The sequence below is a fragment of the Pieris napi genome, chromosome 5 (assembly GCF_905475465.1).
Source record: "Pieris napi chromosome 5, ilPieNapi1.2, whole genome shotgun sequence".
Taxonomy (NCBI): domain Eukaryota; kingdom Metazoa; phylum Arthropoda; class Insecta; order Lepidoptera; family Pieridae; genus Pieris; species Pieris napi.
The window spans coordinates 7120686-7133491 of NC_062238.1; the positions used below are offsets into that span (position 1 = coordinate 7120686).

General features: G+C 31.1%; 1 long non-coding RNA gene across 1 annotated transcript in view; it reads left to right on the top strand.

The window, feature by feature from the left end:
- Nucleotides 1-319: 319 nt before the first annotated feature.
- LOC125049596 overlaps nucleotides 320-12806 on the top strand; it is a 65119-nt gene continuing 52632 nt past the window's right edge. The window contains exon 1 of the long non-coding RNA XR_007117032.1: nucleotides 320-437. This is a non-coding gene — a long non-coding RNA (uncharacterized LOC125049596). The remainder of the gene's footprint in view (nucleotides 438-12806) is intronic.

A 12806-nucleotide genomic window follows, 5' to 3' on the forward strand; every position in this document is an offset into this window, starting at 1 on the left:
ATTAATTTACTCGTGAAAAACGGGTCTTAACAGTTTTAATAAAGATATTAGCAAAACATCACTGCTAATTGTAATTTATAAAAGATTGCGATCGTAATAAAAAGCTTCAATAAAGCTCAACTGAAGCTGAGACATAATTTCCTGTGTAATAACGAAAAGACCTTGAACGAGACTTTTCTCTCGATAACAGCGAAATTAGTGCGTGAGCGAATCGTAAGGGGATCAATTCGTAGTGGCCATCAATAGCTTCTGAATACCTGCTACAGGTATGGAGACATGGAGGCTGCCGCGGGGCGGGCGGTTAAGGGATCAGTGCAAACGCAGTTGTACAGTGGGCAGGACGTTCGCTCGCAACGACGCAACCGCGAACGAACTTGTGAACAATCCATATACTGTGTTTTGTGTAGTGCATCGAGCTTAACAAGGATTTGTGTGAAGTATGCATTTTTATTATTCTAAATATAAATAGCATATAGTTTGCTTATTCGCGCTATTTTAAAGGTAATCTGCTAACCGATGTTTATAATTAAGATGTAGGATGGTAATTTACTGTCGCTATCAGAATTGGATGCTGGAATGTTTTTTACATTGGAGTAGGTGGGCATCATTCGATATTTTACTTGTTGCGTGCGTTTAACAAAAGCGTTTAATTTTCTCTCAATACCTGTTGATGTAACCTGTGTTGTTAATTTACCACGACTAAATAATTGATAATTGACTCACCAATAATATCGATTTATAGTTAAAAATCACGTACGTTAATATGTCTCAGGCTAATATATAAATGGAAAAGTCTATTAAATTATTTAACACTTTTTGGTTTGGTTATGTTAGTTGTGTGGGCAAAAATTGTATTGAACATAATATTAAAATCTAGATAGGAAGTGTAATAACTAATATTTGATGATAGAATTCAGTGTCATGTTCTCGCCCACTGAAAACATAATTTTTGACAGTATTATAAGAATATTTTGAGAGGTTATTTTAAAATAACCTCTCAAAATATTGAATTTACTTTCAACATCGTAAAAATTGTGTTGGTATCTTTATAGTATCTACTCGTATAGTGACAGGAGCTTTGTTAGGCAAAATTTACTTTACAATTTATCACTATAATATTAATATAAAAATTATAGAATTCTGTAAATAAAAAGAGATTGTCAGCAAATATTAGTATTAATTAAATTATGATTTAAAAAAAATATATAAAATTCAGATTTAAGAATATCAGGTGCTTAAACCCATAAATACTATTACATGTGACATCGGTTTACCCTTCAAAGTTATACAATAGTGCGTATGCCATTGTTTGGTGGAATCGGGTCAGGGGTGGGAAGGGAGTTAGAATAATATATACCTATTGAATCTTGACTTAATCTTGGAATTCTATAGTATTGTGTCTTTTGTCCAGCCGTTCCATAGAATTTACACAAGTCGAAATTGTATCAAGTTACGCGCGATTCAAGTGAAGAAGCTTTTATTAAATAAATAGACGCTACTAATGAGCAGATACATCTTTACGTTTAAAGTTCTTTAAAATTTTTACTAATGAGCCATACAAGTACTCTTTAAAATATTTATACCTTTTTAATGAAAACATCCCGGATACTAATAGAAATCACGAAACATTCATAATATTAAAAGATGGTAAATATTCCATTTATTAATTAAATCTAAAAAGTTTTTATTCATAATTACGCAATTATGTAATTAAAACGCTATTTTTCAAATATGCTTTCAAAGTTATTTATTAATTGCCTCGCTACGCCGTTTATTATGGGATTGCAAAGTTTGCCATGACCTAAGTTCCGGGATATTGGGCAGTATGCCATGTGGAACTTATATAAGGTGCTGCGTAGCGCGTCGTCGCCGTAGAGGTCTCGTAGACTCGTAGACAGTATTGTGTCTAGGAAGATAATTTTAAGATATGAGACTTTTATAGTACAACTAGCATACCGGCCAAGCGTTGCTGTGGCTGAGGTTTTTGTTATATTACATAGTAGTAAAGGTTAACGGTGGAAGAACTTAGAACACCAGTCATGGGGACCACCATGCTTTGGTGGTTATGCCATAAAATTTTAGCTTATGTGAAACGTTGGCACTTTCAACACAGCGCCATCTGTTAGAATTGTGACTATCAAATAATAAACAAATATTTTGCATTAAAATAATATTGCGGGTATAAATTAAGATGTTAGCTATCCTATCTTTTAAATTAGATCAAACAGCACACGATGTGCAAATTTGATTGAAATCGGTTAAGTAGTTTAGGAGTCCATAGCGGGCAAACAACGTGACGCGTAATTTATATATATTAAGATTTCTAGACATGTCACATGTTATAAGTTTATAACGATAAATAATTTGGTATAGGACTTCAACTGTTTAATAAATTGTGATAGAATCTGACGAAATTTAAGAACAGGAATAGGTATAAAAATAATAATCCTAAGAAATTTCTTTTCGTTCGTTTAAAAATATTTATTTAAGATATTAATTAAGCGAACGCCTTTTAACTGAAACTTTGTATTTAAAGCTTTATCATTATAAGAATTTGTCTTAAAATATCCTACAGTTTCGATAACAATGCGCCGCGTCTACAAATTTTTATTACCAAACTTACTTTATCTTGGAATTCAGTTTCGAAATAGAAAGATCTGGTTAAGATTTAAATCTTAAAATACCCAGTAACCCAAATTGAATACGTTTTTGGAATTTATAAACTACTAGCAGACCGGCCAAGCGTTGCTGTGGCTAAGGTTTTTGTTATATTACATAGTAGCAAACTATTCAAGGGAAACGGTAGGAGAGCACCAGTCATGGGGACCACCATGCTGTTTTGGTGGTTATGCCATTAAATTGTAGCTTATGTGAAACGTTGGTACTTTCAACACAGCGCCATCTGTTAGAATTGTGACTATCAAATAATAAACAAATATTTTGCAATAAAATAATATTGCGGGTATAAATTGAGATGTAAGCTATCCTATCTTTTAAGTTGGATCAAACTACACACGGTGTGCAAATTTGATTGATATCGGTTCGGTAGTTTAGGAGTCCATAGCGGACAAACAACGTGACACGTAATTTATATATACTAAGATAAAGCTCCAATTCTGTTTTTTTTAACTTCGAACTAAGAATCAAGACTGCAAATGAGAAATTTCTGAGTTTATTATCAATATTTTATGATGTTATCTGCTAATTTCATTTAATGAACTATTTAGTAATATTCTAAAATGATAGTTTCATAAACAACTAAATTCAAAACGTAAAAAACATACACTACTAATAAACTGAACAATAGTAGTTTTGTGAATAGCATTATTACGATTGTAAAACGAATAGATTTTACGTATAAACGTTATGACTAATATTCTTTGGTGATGCCTGAAAATATCGTTTGTTCGCCATCGCCCCGCTCGTTTGCCTCAGAACTATTTAAATAATGTGATTGTAACCTTTAATGAGATTGTAAACTGTCGAAAGATTGTCAACTCAACATACTGCTTGCAATTTAACGTATTATTATTCGGTAGTTATATGAAATTGTTGGGAAGTAAAATTAATCTGTAATTGACCAAAGAAGTTTGAATGATAACTAAGTTAGTGTAGTACAATCTACCGAATACCGATAACCGATAACCGATAGATTACAATCTAACGGTTTTTACAATTTTACGTTAACAAATACATGAAATGCAACGAAATGAAAATGTCCAAACAATACTCAACAGTAAATAAACAAATGTTTTTAGTCCAAAGGGTATTTAAATTTTGAAATAGAAGCAATTGATCAACGTGCTCTTACAATTGTGTGAAAATGCTTAGAAACATTCTATTAATTTCTTTTGATAAAAGGTCCTGCAGAATACTTTGTTAAGTGACCATTGTTCACCAACAAAGAGAGACCAAGTCATTTTGTATTCGTAAACATTTCTTTATCATCCCTTGATTATAAATAATTTTGTGTGTTTATCATGAAATTTCAGAGTTCAAAGCTATTGAAACCTAATAGACCAGTGCCGATAATTTTTGAAACCAAAAAAAATTACAGTAGGATGAAACCCATTAGAAAAGCAGGGGGATATGATCAAAATGAAAGGAAAAATAAATTACGGTCGATCTGAGGTCGGGAAGGGGTAGGGGGGGGAGGTTTAAGGGTAAAAAACGGTTTATCTCGATTTCCGGCAAAACTAAAAGTCCTATCGAAGAAAGTTAAATGGCAAAGTTGTAGGTAATAAAAAGATCTTAAACTTTTGTATTCACACATTTTTCACATAACCTCAAAATTGGTGTGAAAAATTCAAAAAACCAAGTTTTTGGTTTTTTATTTTTATCTTTTACAAAAATTTATTTTTTTAAACGAAATTTGGTGAAAACTTACCTTATTATGTCCCAAATATACTGTAATTTATTTGATTAAAAATATTTATTTTTTCACCTTATTTTGAATTAATATCGAAAAAACACCCTAATTTTCAATCGAAAATTCTGACGTCAAAATTTCAGCTTTTTTCAAAAATTTGGTATGCTTTCAGTTCGTTGAAATCTCTACTTTCCTATGGTAAAAAAATATATATATATTACCATAGTAAATCTTCTTCGTATTTCATAGAGAAGTAGGGAAGGTTATGACGGGTCTGGGCGTTACTGCACACGATGTTTTGCATTTTCTGAGAAGATTTACTATGGTAATATATATATATTTTTTTACCATAGGAAAGTAGAGATTTCAACGAACTGAAAGCATACCAAATTTTTGAAAAAAGCTGAAATTTTGACGTCAGAATTTTCGATTGGAAATTAGGGTGTTTTTTCGATATTAATTCAAAATAAGGTGAAAAAATAAATATTTTTAATCAAATAAATTACAGTATATTTGGGACATAATAAGGTAAGTTTTCACCAAATTTCGTTTAAAAAAATAAATTTTTGTAAAAGATAAAAATAAAAAACCAAAAACTTGGTTTTTTGAATTTTTCACACCAATTTTGAGGTTATGTGAAAAATGTGTAAATACAAAAGTTTTAGATCTTTTTATTACCTACAACTTTGCCGTTTAACTTTCTTCGATAGGACTTTTAGTTTTGCCGGAAATCGAGATAAACCGTTTTTTACCCTTAAACCTCCCCCCCCTACCCTTCCCGACCTCAGATCGACCGTAATTTATTTTTCCTTTCATTTTGATCATATCCCCCTGCTTTTCTAATGGGTTTCATCCTACTGTAATTTTTTTCACTTTTTATTTATTTTGAAGGCTATCTGCACTGGTCTATAAGTTTAGCTTCTCGAAACTTACGCTTTGACTAAAGTTGTTCTTCAAAATTAAACCGCGAAAGACTAGATGATTAGAAAATAGCATTTCTTAAGTATGCTTGCTACCTAGAGATGTGTTTTGTATGTATGTCAATATTTAATAATACAAAAAAAAAAATGTTATATAAAGTACATCACTAATATTTATATTATACTAGCGGATCCGATAGACGTTAACATGTACACACGTCTTACATACAAAAATGAAAAAGTAAATTATTCTCAACTAAACTTGAACACATAATTTTTTTTGTGAAAATCTGTCCAGCCGTTTAGGAGCTTAATTCCGCATTACAGCTGTTTATTTGCTGTATAGATAAATAACCTAGATACCGACTGCAGGGCCATCTGTGGGTCTTATTTATGAATCTGAACCATCCAGGGTGCCATCCAAAAGCTTACAAAAACTTCATTCGAATCGGTCCAGCCGTTTACTTCATCCATCCATCCATCAGTCCAGGAGTTCACTTCATAGATATTGTTCATACTTCGATATTAATAGTTTAACGTCAAATTGGTAACCATATCTCAACAAAACTGGAGCAATTTCTCCTGTGAAATATATTACCATTAAGCCACGGAGACTTTTATATAGTACAGACGTGTTCACTGTTCAGTCTAATACGAAATAATCAATAAATAACAACTGTTAAGTTTTGGATAACCGAACTTTGTTTATCACAAAGGGACTTGGACTAATCTGAGTTGGCTTCTTATCAAACGAGACTGTACATTAAACACGCTTTTAGCAATAAGTCAATCTTTTAGTTATCTATTTGTCGCAGTTATACTGTCACAACTCGCTAAATTAAACCGTAATTGCAAATTGGCTCTCATTTGAATTATGTTATCAAATCGTAACTACAATTTTATATTAATTTAACTTAATCAATATAATTATTTTCTACTCCCAACGACGTTTGCAAATGTTAATTCGTATCTATAGAGAAAACTTACGTTAGTCAAGATTTTTCTGATTCTGTAGTGGTATATAGGTAAGTAATGTCACCGTTTGATTGAAAGTATTGAAAAATAAAAGTGCGTGAGGATTTTAATGTAAGTACAGATATGATGTTTTTGAGTCAAATAAAGTAATTTTTATTTATATTTATTATTTTGGATTATCCTACCAAACCTTAGATGTGGTAATGTTTACCACATAAAACATATTGTTAATTTAGTATTCTATAATTAAACACTTAATTTGAGGGCATTATATAAAAAGAAAAACATTTCAGATAGCTCCCAACAAAATAAAACTAAACCTTAAAAAATAATTAAAGAAAACATACCCTTCAACAAAGTTATAACAGAAAGAATCCAAAATTTAGTATCCCACAAGACACAATCTATGACTCAAAAAGCAATACATGGCAAATACCGTGCGTGTCTGTCGTTTTGTCCCTATACTGATCCTATTATTATATATAGTTTAGATCGCAAATAAAAATTATCACGTGTATTATTATTTAAAGCATTCATTTCGTGATATTACAAAATTCAAGTTTAGATAATAAATGCTTTATTAGACTTAATATTAGGGCGATGTAATTATCAACGCTTTGCTTAATAATTCATTTACTATTTGTTTTAATTCTACGAAACCTCATTATGAAAAATCTAATTAATTACAGCGGGTTTACTGTTACATTCATTAAAAAGATTAAACGAGATAGCGGCTCTTGAAAATGTCCAAAGATATTCTGTAATTTGAGACTGCAACGCAATTAAATTAGTATTGACTTAATGTAGTCCTATTGTTTTTTTTAAAAGCCTTTTAGTAGAATTGTTAGACATCCTACGTATACAGATAGATTATAATTAAAAACTGACTTTTATAAAAAAAAGGGTGCGTGTACTTATGTACGCGCGTAAGAAGTTATACTTCTTTGGCTTTCTTTATATTTTTTTTTAATATTAAATATTTAATAATAAATATTTAACGTTAATAATTTAATAATAATTAATATTTAGTATATTATTCAATTATTAATTAATATTAATAATAATAATTATTATTATTTATTATTTTATTATATATCATTATATATATATATCATTCAATTTAATAACTAGGTATGTTTCACAACCTTTTAACTAAGTAAAAATAGGTCTTTGTGAAAAAGCATTGCTAAATTTCTTTGAAAAAATAATTAAAACCCCTTTATTTGTTTAAAAGGTACTACAAAAGTCATTATGGTCATTCCAAATTCTTGGAATAGCTGCTAACTTCACGCATATTCTATTTCTTTTTATTTGTAGATTGTCTTATTCCCATCTCGCTGGCGCACGCTCGGAGCCCGGCTGGTTTTAAAACTTCATACTGACAATTTTGTGTCACGGTGCGCGCGCATTTAAAAATTTCACTCTCACCAATTTTTCATAACGCGCCTAAAGAAGTATAACTTCAAAAATATAATGCAATTTAAGTGTGTCAATTGTAAAAACTAAATGTGTATACACTCACACTGTAATACACTATATCTCAAGTAGGTAATTGAAGAATAAAAGAGTATTTTTTTTGATGTTTATTGATGATTATACATCATTTATTATTTAATATATATTTGTGTGCTTGTTAGTAAAAACTAATAAAATAAAAAAGGGTGCGTGTACTTATGTACGCGCTTAAGAAGTTATACTTCTTTGGCATTATTAAAAATAGTTTTTGATTGCATACAAATAATTAATTACAATTAAATAATCAAAGACTGAAAAAGGAGTCATTATAGTCAATTAAGTTCAGTTTACATTTGAAAAATTAAATAAATAATTATTTATTATTATTCTCTTACATTAAGTGTAACATAAATTCTATTTAGTTAAAAGTATATATTATTATATATTTAGAACATCTCTACCAAACACTAAGATGTATGCATGTATAGCTTTGGCAGTATTGCACAACATAAAATTAATAAATTTCTTTGAAAAAATAATTAAAACTCCTTATTTGTTTAAAAAGTAAATGACAAATGTCATTATGGTCATTCAAAATTCTTGGCATACGAACTTCACGCATATTCTATTTCTTTTTACTTGTAGATTGTCCTATTCCTATCTTGCTCGCGCACGCTATAATCACACTCCCAATTTTGTGTCACAGGTGCGCGCGCATCGTAAAATTTCACTCTCATAAATTTTTCATAACGCGCCTAAAGAAGTATAACTTCAAAAATATGATAACACCTTTTAATTCTTTCCCAAAAAACAATCACACAATCCGTTTCAACCAGATTGAAATGCTCTTCACTATTTATGTTGCCCTGGTACCTAAACCAGCTATGAATATATAAAATTGTCTTTGGTTGGTTAACCGTTCCAATAATTACCTATGGTGATGGTGAATTGTTTGTGCTTCTTCAACTGAATGGACAAACGTTTAAAATAAAATATGATTTTATAATTATTGAATATATGTTAGAAATAGTAGCTTAGTCTAATATCACCGAAATAGCCTCTACTGCTGTCAGGAGGTTTTATAGTTAACAGTGGGAATTTTGGACTCCTAAGAAGGATATTCGGCAATAGTCACCCACACTGTTCATATACGGGTGAGCGAATGGCGTACGATTTTTGCTTTCTTTCAGCAAAGCAAGTGTTAATTGTGCATATAAAGAAGAAGCTATAAGTTGAGAATCGAACCTACTGGCATTGCTATCATTACTCAATCAATGTATAATTAAAATTTACTTTTCGGAATGATGAGTTCTTTATAATCTCATCACCAAATAAAAAGACTGAAGAAAAATTACTATAGGTTCGTATATATCATCTATCAACTTCGTGAATATGTTAAGATGCTTTCAAGTATATTTCCGTCCTATTATGTTGCTAGGCAACCAGCTCGTTGTTTTCTAATTATGAATATTATATTAAGAAGCTTCGTGCGCTAAGATTTGAACACGCCACATATTAAGTAATGCTCGACTGGAAATACAGTGCCATATGTATTATAATTATTAATGAAAATCGGCTTATGCTCTATTCTACCCAGCCTATTCAGTTTAAGCATAATTATTATAGTTATTACAAACAGGCCTAAGCCGACATTTAGGGCTTAAGTTCATCTTTTAGTCGTTGAATTATAAATGAGCCTAAAGAAAATGCACTCAAAGCCTTCGATTCTAACCCTTGGGACAAACCCAAAATTACTTATTTAACACCGAGACTGAGACAGATTTGATTTCGGAGTGGGTTATGAAATATTGTCTTCATCGATTTGAAGTGTTTTTTTTATTATCTAGTAGGTAATGAAATAAAATAAAATAAAAAATAAAATATGTTTATTATGGAACATCACATACATGTATCACTTATTCCACGTCATTAAATTTGAATTTGTAGGCATACTCATCGGCAAAGAAGACAGAGGGTGTAGGCCGAGAGAAAAAGCCGGCGTAAAAAACTCTTGGTACTCTTTTAAAATGTAGAAGTTAAAAGACAATATGTGGCTGCAAAATATAATGCTGATACAAAAAGATCTTAATATGGATTTTATGATTGAATTAATTTGTCTTTCTCAGTCAAATTGTGTATAATGAAAACAGAAAGCATATTATTTGATTATTACCCTGTCATTAGACTGTTGTCGTTTTATGTGTACAAGGGGGTTAGTGGTGCCTGACAATTATGTAATAGTGAAAAAAATTCAACCACATAAATAAAAGTATTTTGTCAAGGTATAAAGTATGTACCGTATCTTGTGATGCAGCAGCATGTGTAACCGGCATCCCACCTACGCACTTGGTAGCGTTAGCTGGGAGCTGGGAGACATCTTTTAAAGGAGGGGTAATGCCAGGAGTAGTGGTTTAGACTTCTGGAGGTAATCAACTTCTGGAAGGAATATCGATGGTTAATTTTTGGCTTCCGGCATTGCGCATGATAGAAGTAGATTATTTTTTTAACTTCTATTGATCTGCCACAATTCTAAGTAAGTAGTCTCCGAAATAAGTATTTTTTCACTGGGAATAGAAAACCTCTGGTATATATGTTAACGTAAAATTGTAAAAACCGTTAGATTGTAATCTATCGGTTATCGGTTATCGGTATTCGGTAGATTGTACTACACTAACTTAGTTATCATTCAAACTTCTTTGGTCAATTACAGATTAATTTTACTTCCCAACAATTTCATATAACTACCGAATAATAATACGTTAATTTGTAAGCAGTTCGTTGAGGTTCACAATCATTCGTCAGTTTACAATCTCGCGAGATAGATTACAATCTAACGGTTTTTACAATTTTACGGTGACATATACAAAATGTGTGCAACAAAACCACCCAAAAAGGTTGTTGTTTTAACCAAATATAAAAGTATAAAAACATGTCATATCTTAGTTCATAAAGAAAGTTTAGCTTTTCCTTTAGTTGTTTAAGGAAATAGCTAAAAGATTAGTCGACATCACAGGAGATCGAAGAGCTGGCAGCTACCTCGGACAAAGAATAAGCCTAGCTATTCAAAGGGGGAACGCTGCCAGTATCTTCGGAACCTTACCTAAAGGGTTTTAATAATATAAATTAGTTATATTGTATCTTTTAAGCTTTTCAGTTTGATAGAATGTTATTTTTACGTTGCTTAATTAATGTAGTATTTATGAATATATTAAAATTTTCTTACTTCGTTTTGTTCTTATTTTAAATATACATCTTATATAAGCCATGAAATGTTTTATTTAAATGTAAACAAAAGACGAATGGTTCTATTGTCACAAAAATTTTGCCGGGACATCTCGTAACACATAAACGTCGCAGAAAACACGGTAATAATTGTAAAATACGTGGGTACCCTGAAACTCGTTATCAGAGCCATTACTGAGGTTCTCGAAGAAAATAGCCGGTTAATGTGGAAACAGTGGACTTCAAGGACTTGTTAAGTTCATGATTTCTTGGGTTGGAGCAAATTAGAAACCAATTTTGCAGTTTAACTTTTGACCTTTCTGAAAATAAAGACATATAATTGTTTACAACTGTTTAAACCACAGACATTATTTAAACCACACATATTACGTATTTCATTGATCATTTTTGAAGACCATAAACATTTATTGTTTACCTAGAGACAATAGATGAACTGTAGAAATCATGGAGACAGTTGCAATTATAAATCTTGATTATTTTAAATATGGATTCTTTTTTGATAAAATAAATAAATCAGTGGCGCTACAACCTCTTTAGATCTAGGCCTCAGATTTCTGAATCTGTTTCATGATTATTTTTCAATCTAATAGGCAAGTAGGTGATCAACCTTCAGTGCCTGACACACGCCGTCGACTTTTTGGGTCTAAGACATGTCGGTTTCCTCACGATGTTTACCTTCACCGTTCGAGCGAATGTTAAATGCGCACATAGAAATAAAGTCCATTGGTGCACAGCCGGGAATAGAACCTACGACCTCAGGGATGAGAGTCGCACGCTGAAGCCACTAGGCCAACACTGCTTATATATATTTTTTGATAACTGCGTGAAATTTAATCCATGTGAAGAGTTTGTTGAATAAATTCAGCCGATTATGTTTTCAATTTATTCCAAAAATAAATCTTTTATAGGATTGGACCGATTTAAGCTAGTTTTAAAAAGGATATAGCTTTTAAAACACGTATATTAATAACGATTTTTTGTTTTGTACACCAAATTTTATAATACTTGCAAAATGAATTTACTTGACACACGTGATCAAGACTTATACTTATCTGATCGAACTCATATCAAATAAATATATACAATATTATTATCAATAAGATGTAATATGCATAAAAGACTCTCAAAGTATTATGTACTGTATTTAAAAAGCATAAAAGCAACATATTCATTTTATATCGATCTGCAAATAATTTATCGCAGCTATTTTAATATAGTGGATATGACAATACAATTCACCTCACCTTTTTTGTCATACCGTTACACGTCAAAACCTGATAAATACGACGCCTTTACTTCCACTATAGACATAATAAATTACCCAAGATACGCCGATTTCTACGTCATTTGTCGTCGACATGGTATTCAGGGGCTATCAACCTGATCTATAGAGCCATCCCGTTCGAAGGGTTTCGTATAAGTGAATATATTTTTCCAATTTCGCCCGGAGTCACGCTTAGAAAAATGGCCTGAAGCACTCGTTCACGCTTGATGTCGGGCGCTATACAAATATCCAGGTGCTTTGATATAAGATTATATAAATACATATTTATTTAACAATTACATATGAGCTAGGTAAATTTTTATTTTATAACTAATAGTGAACGATATAAATATTTACTGAGGTTTGGAAATATTGACAAATTTTATTGTAAATCAAAATTCTTCTGACATCTATTATGTGCCAACCTTAGCGAGAACATGGCTTATATCCGTCAGAATTTGGGTTCGCTTCCAGGCGATAATTGTTTCGCGATAATGTGTTCGGCTTAAGACTTTTTGATATAAAATCAACACAAATGTCATTCTATGGATATTGAATGGGTCTATATAGATTATAGTGG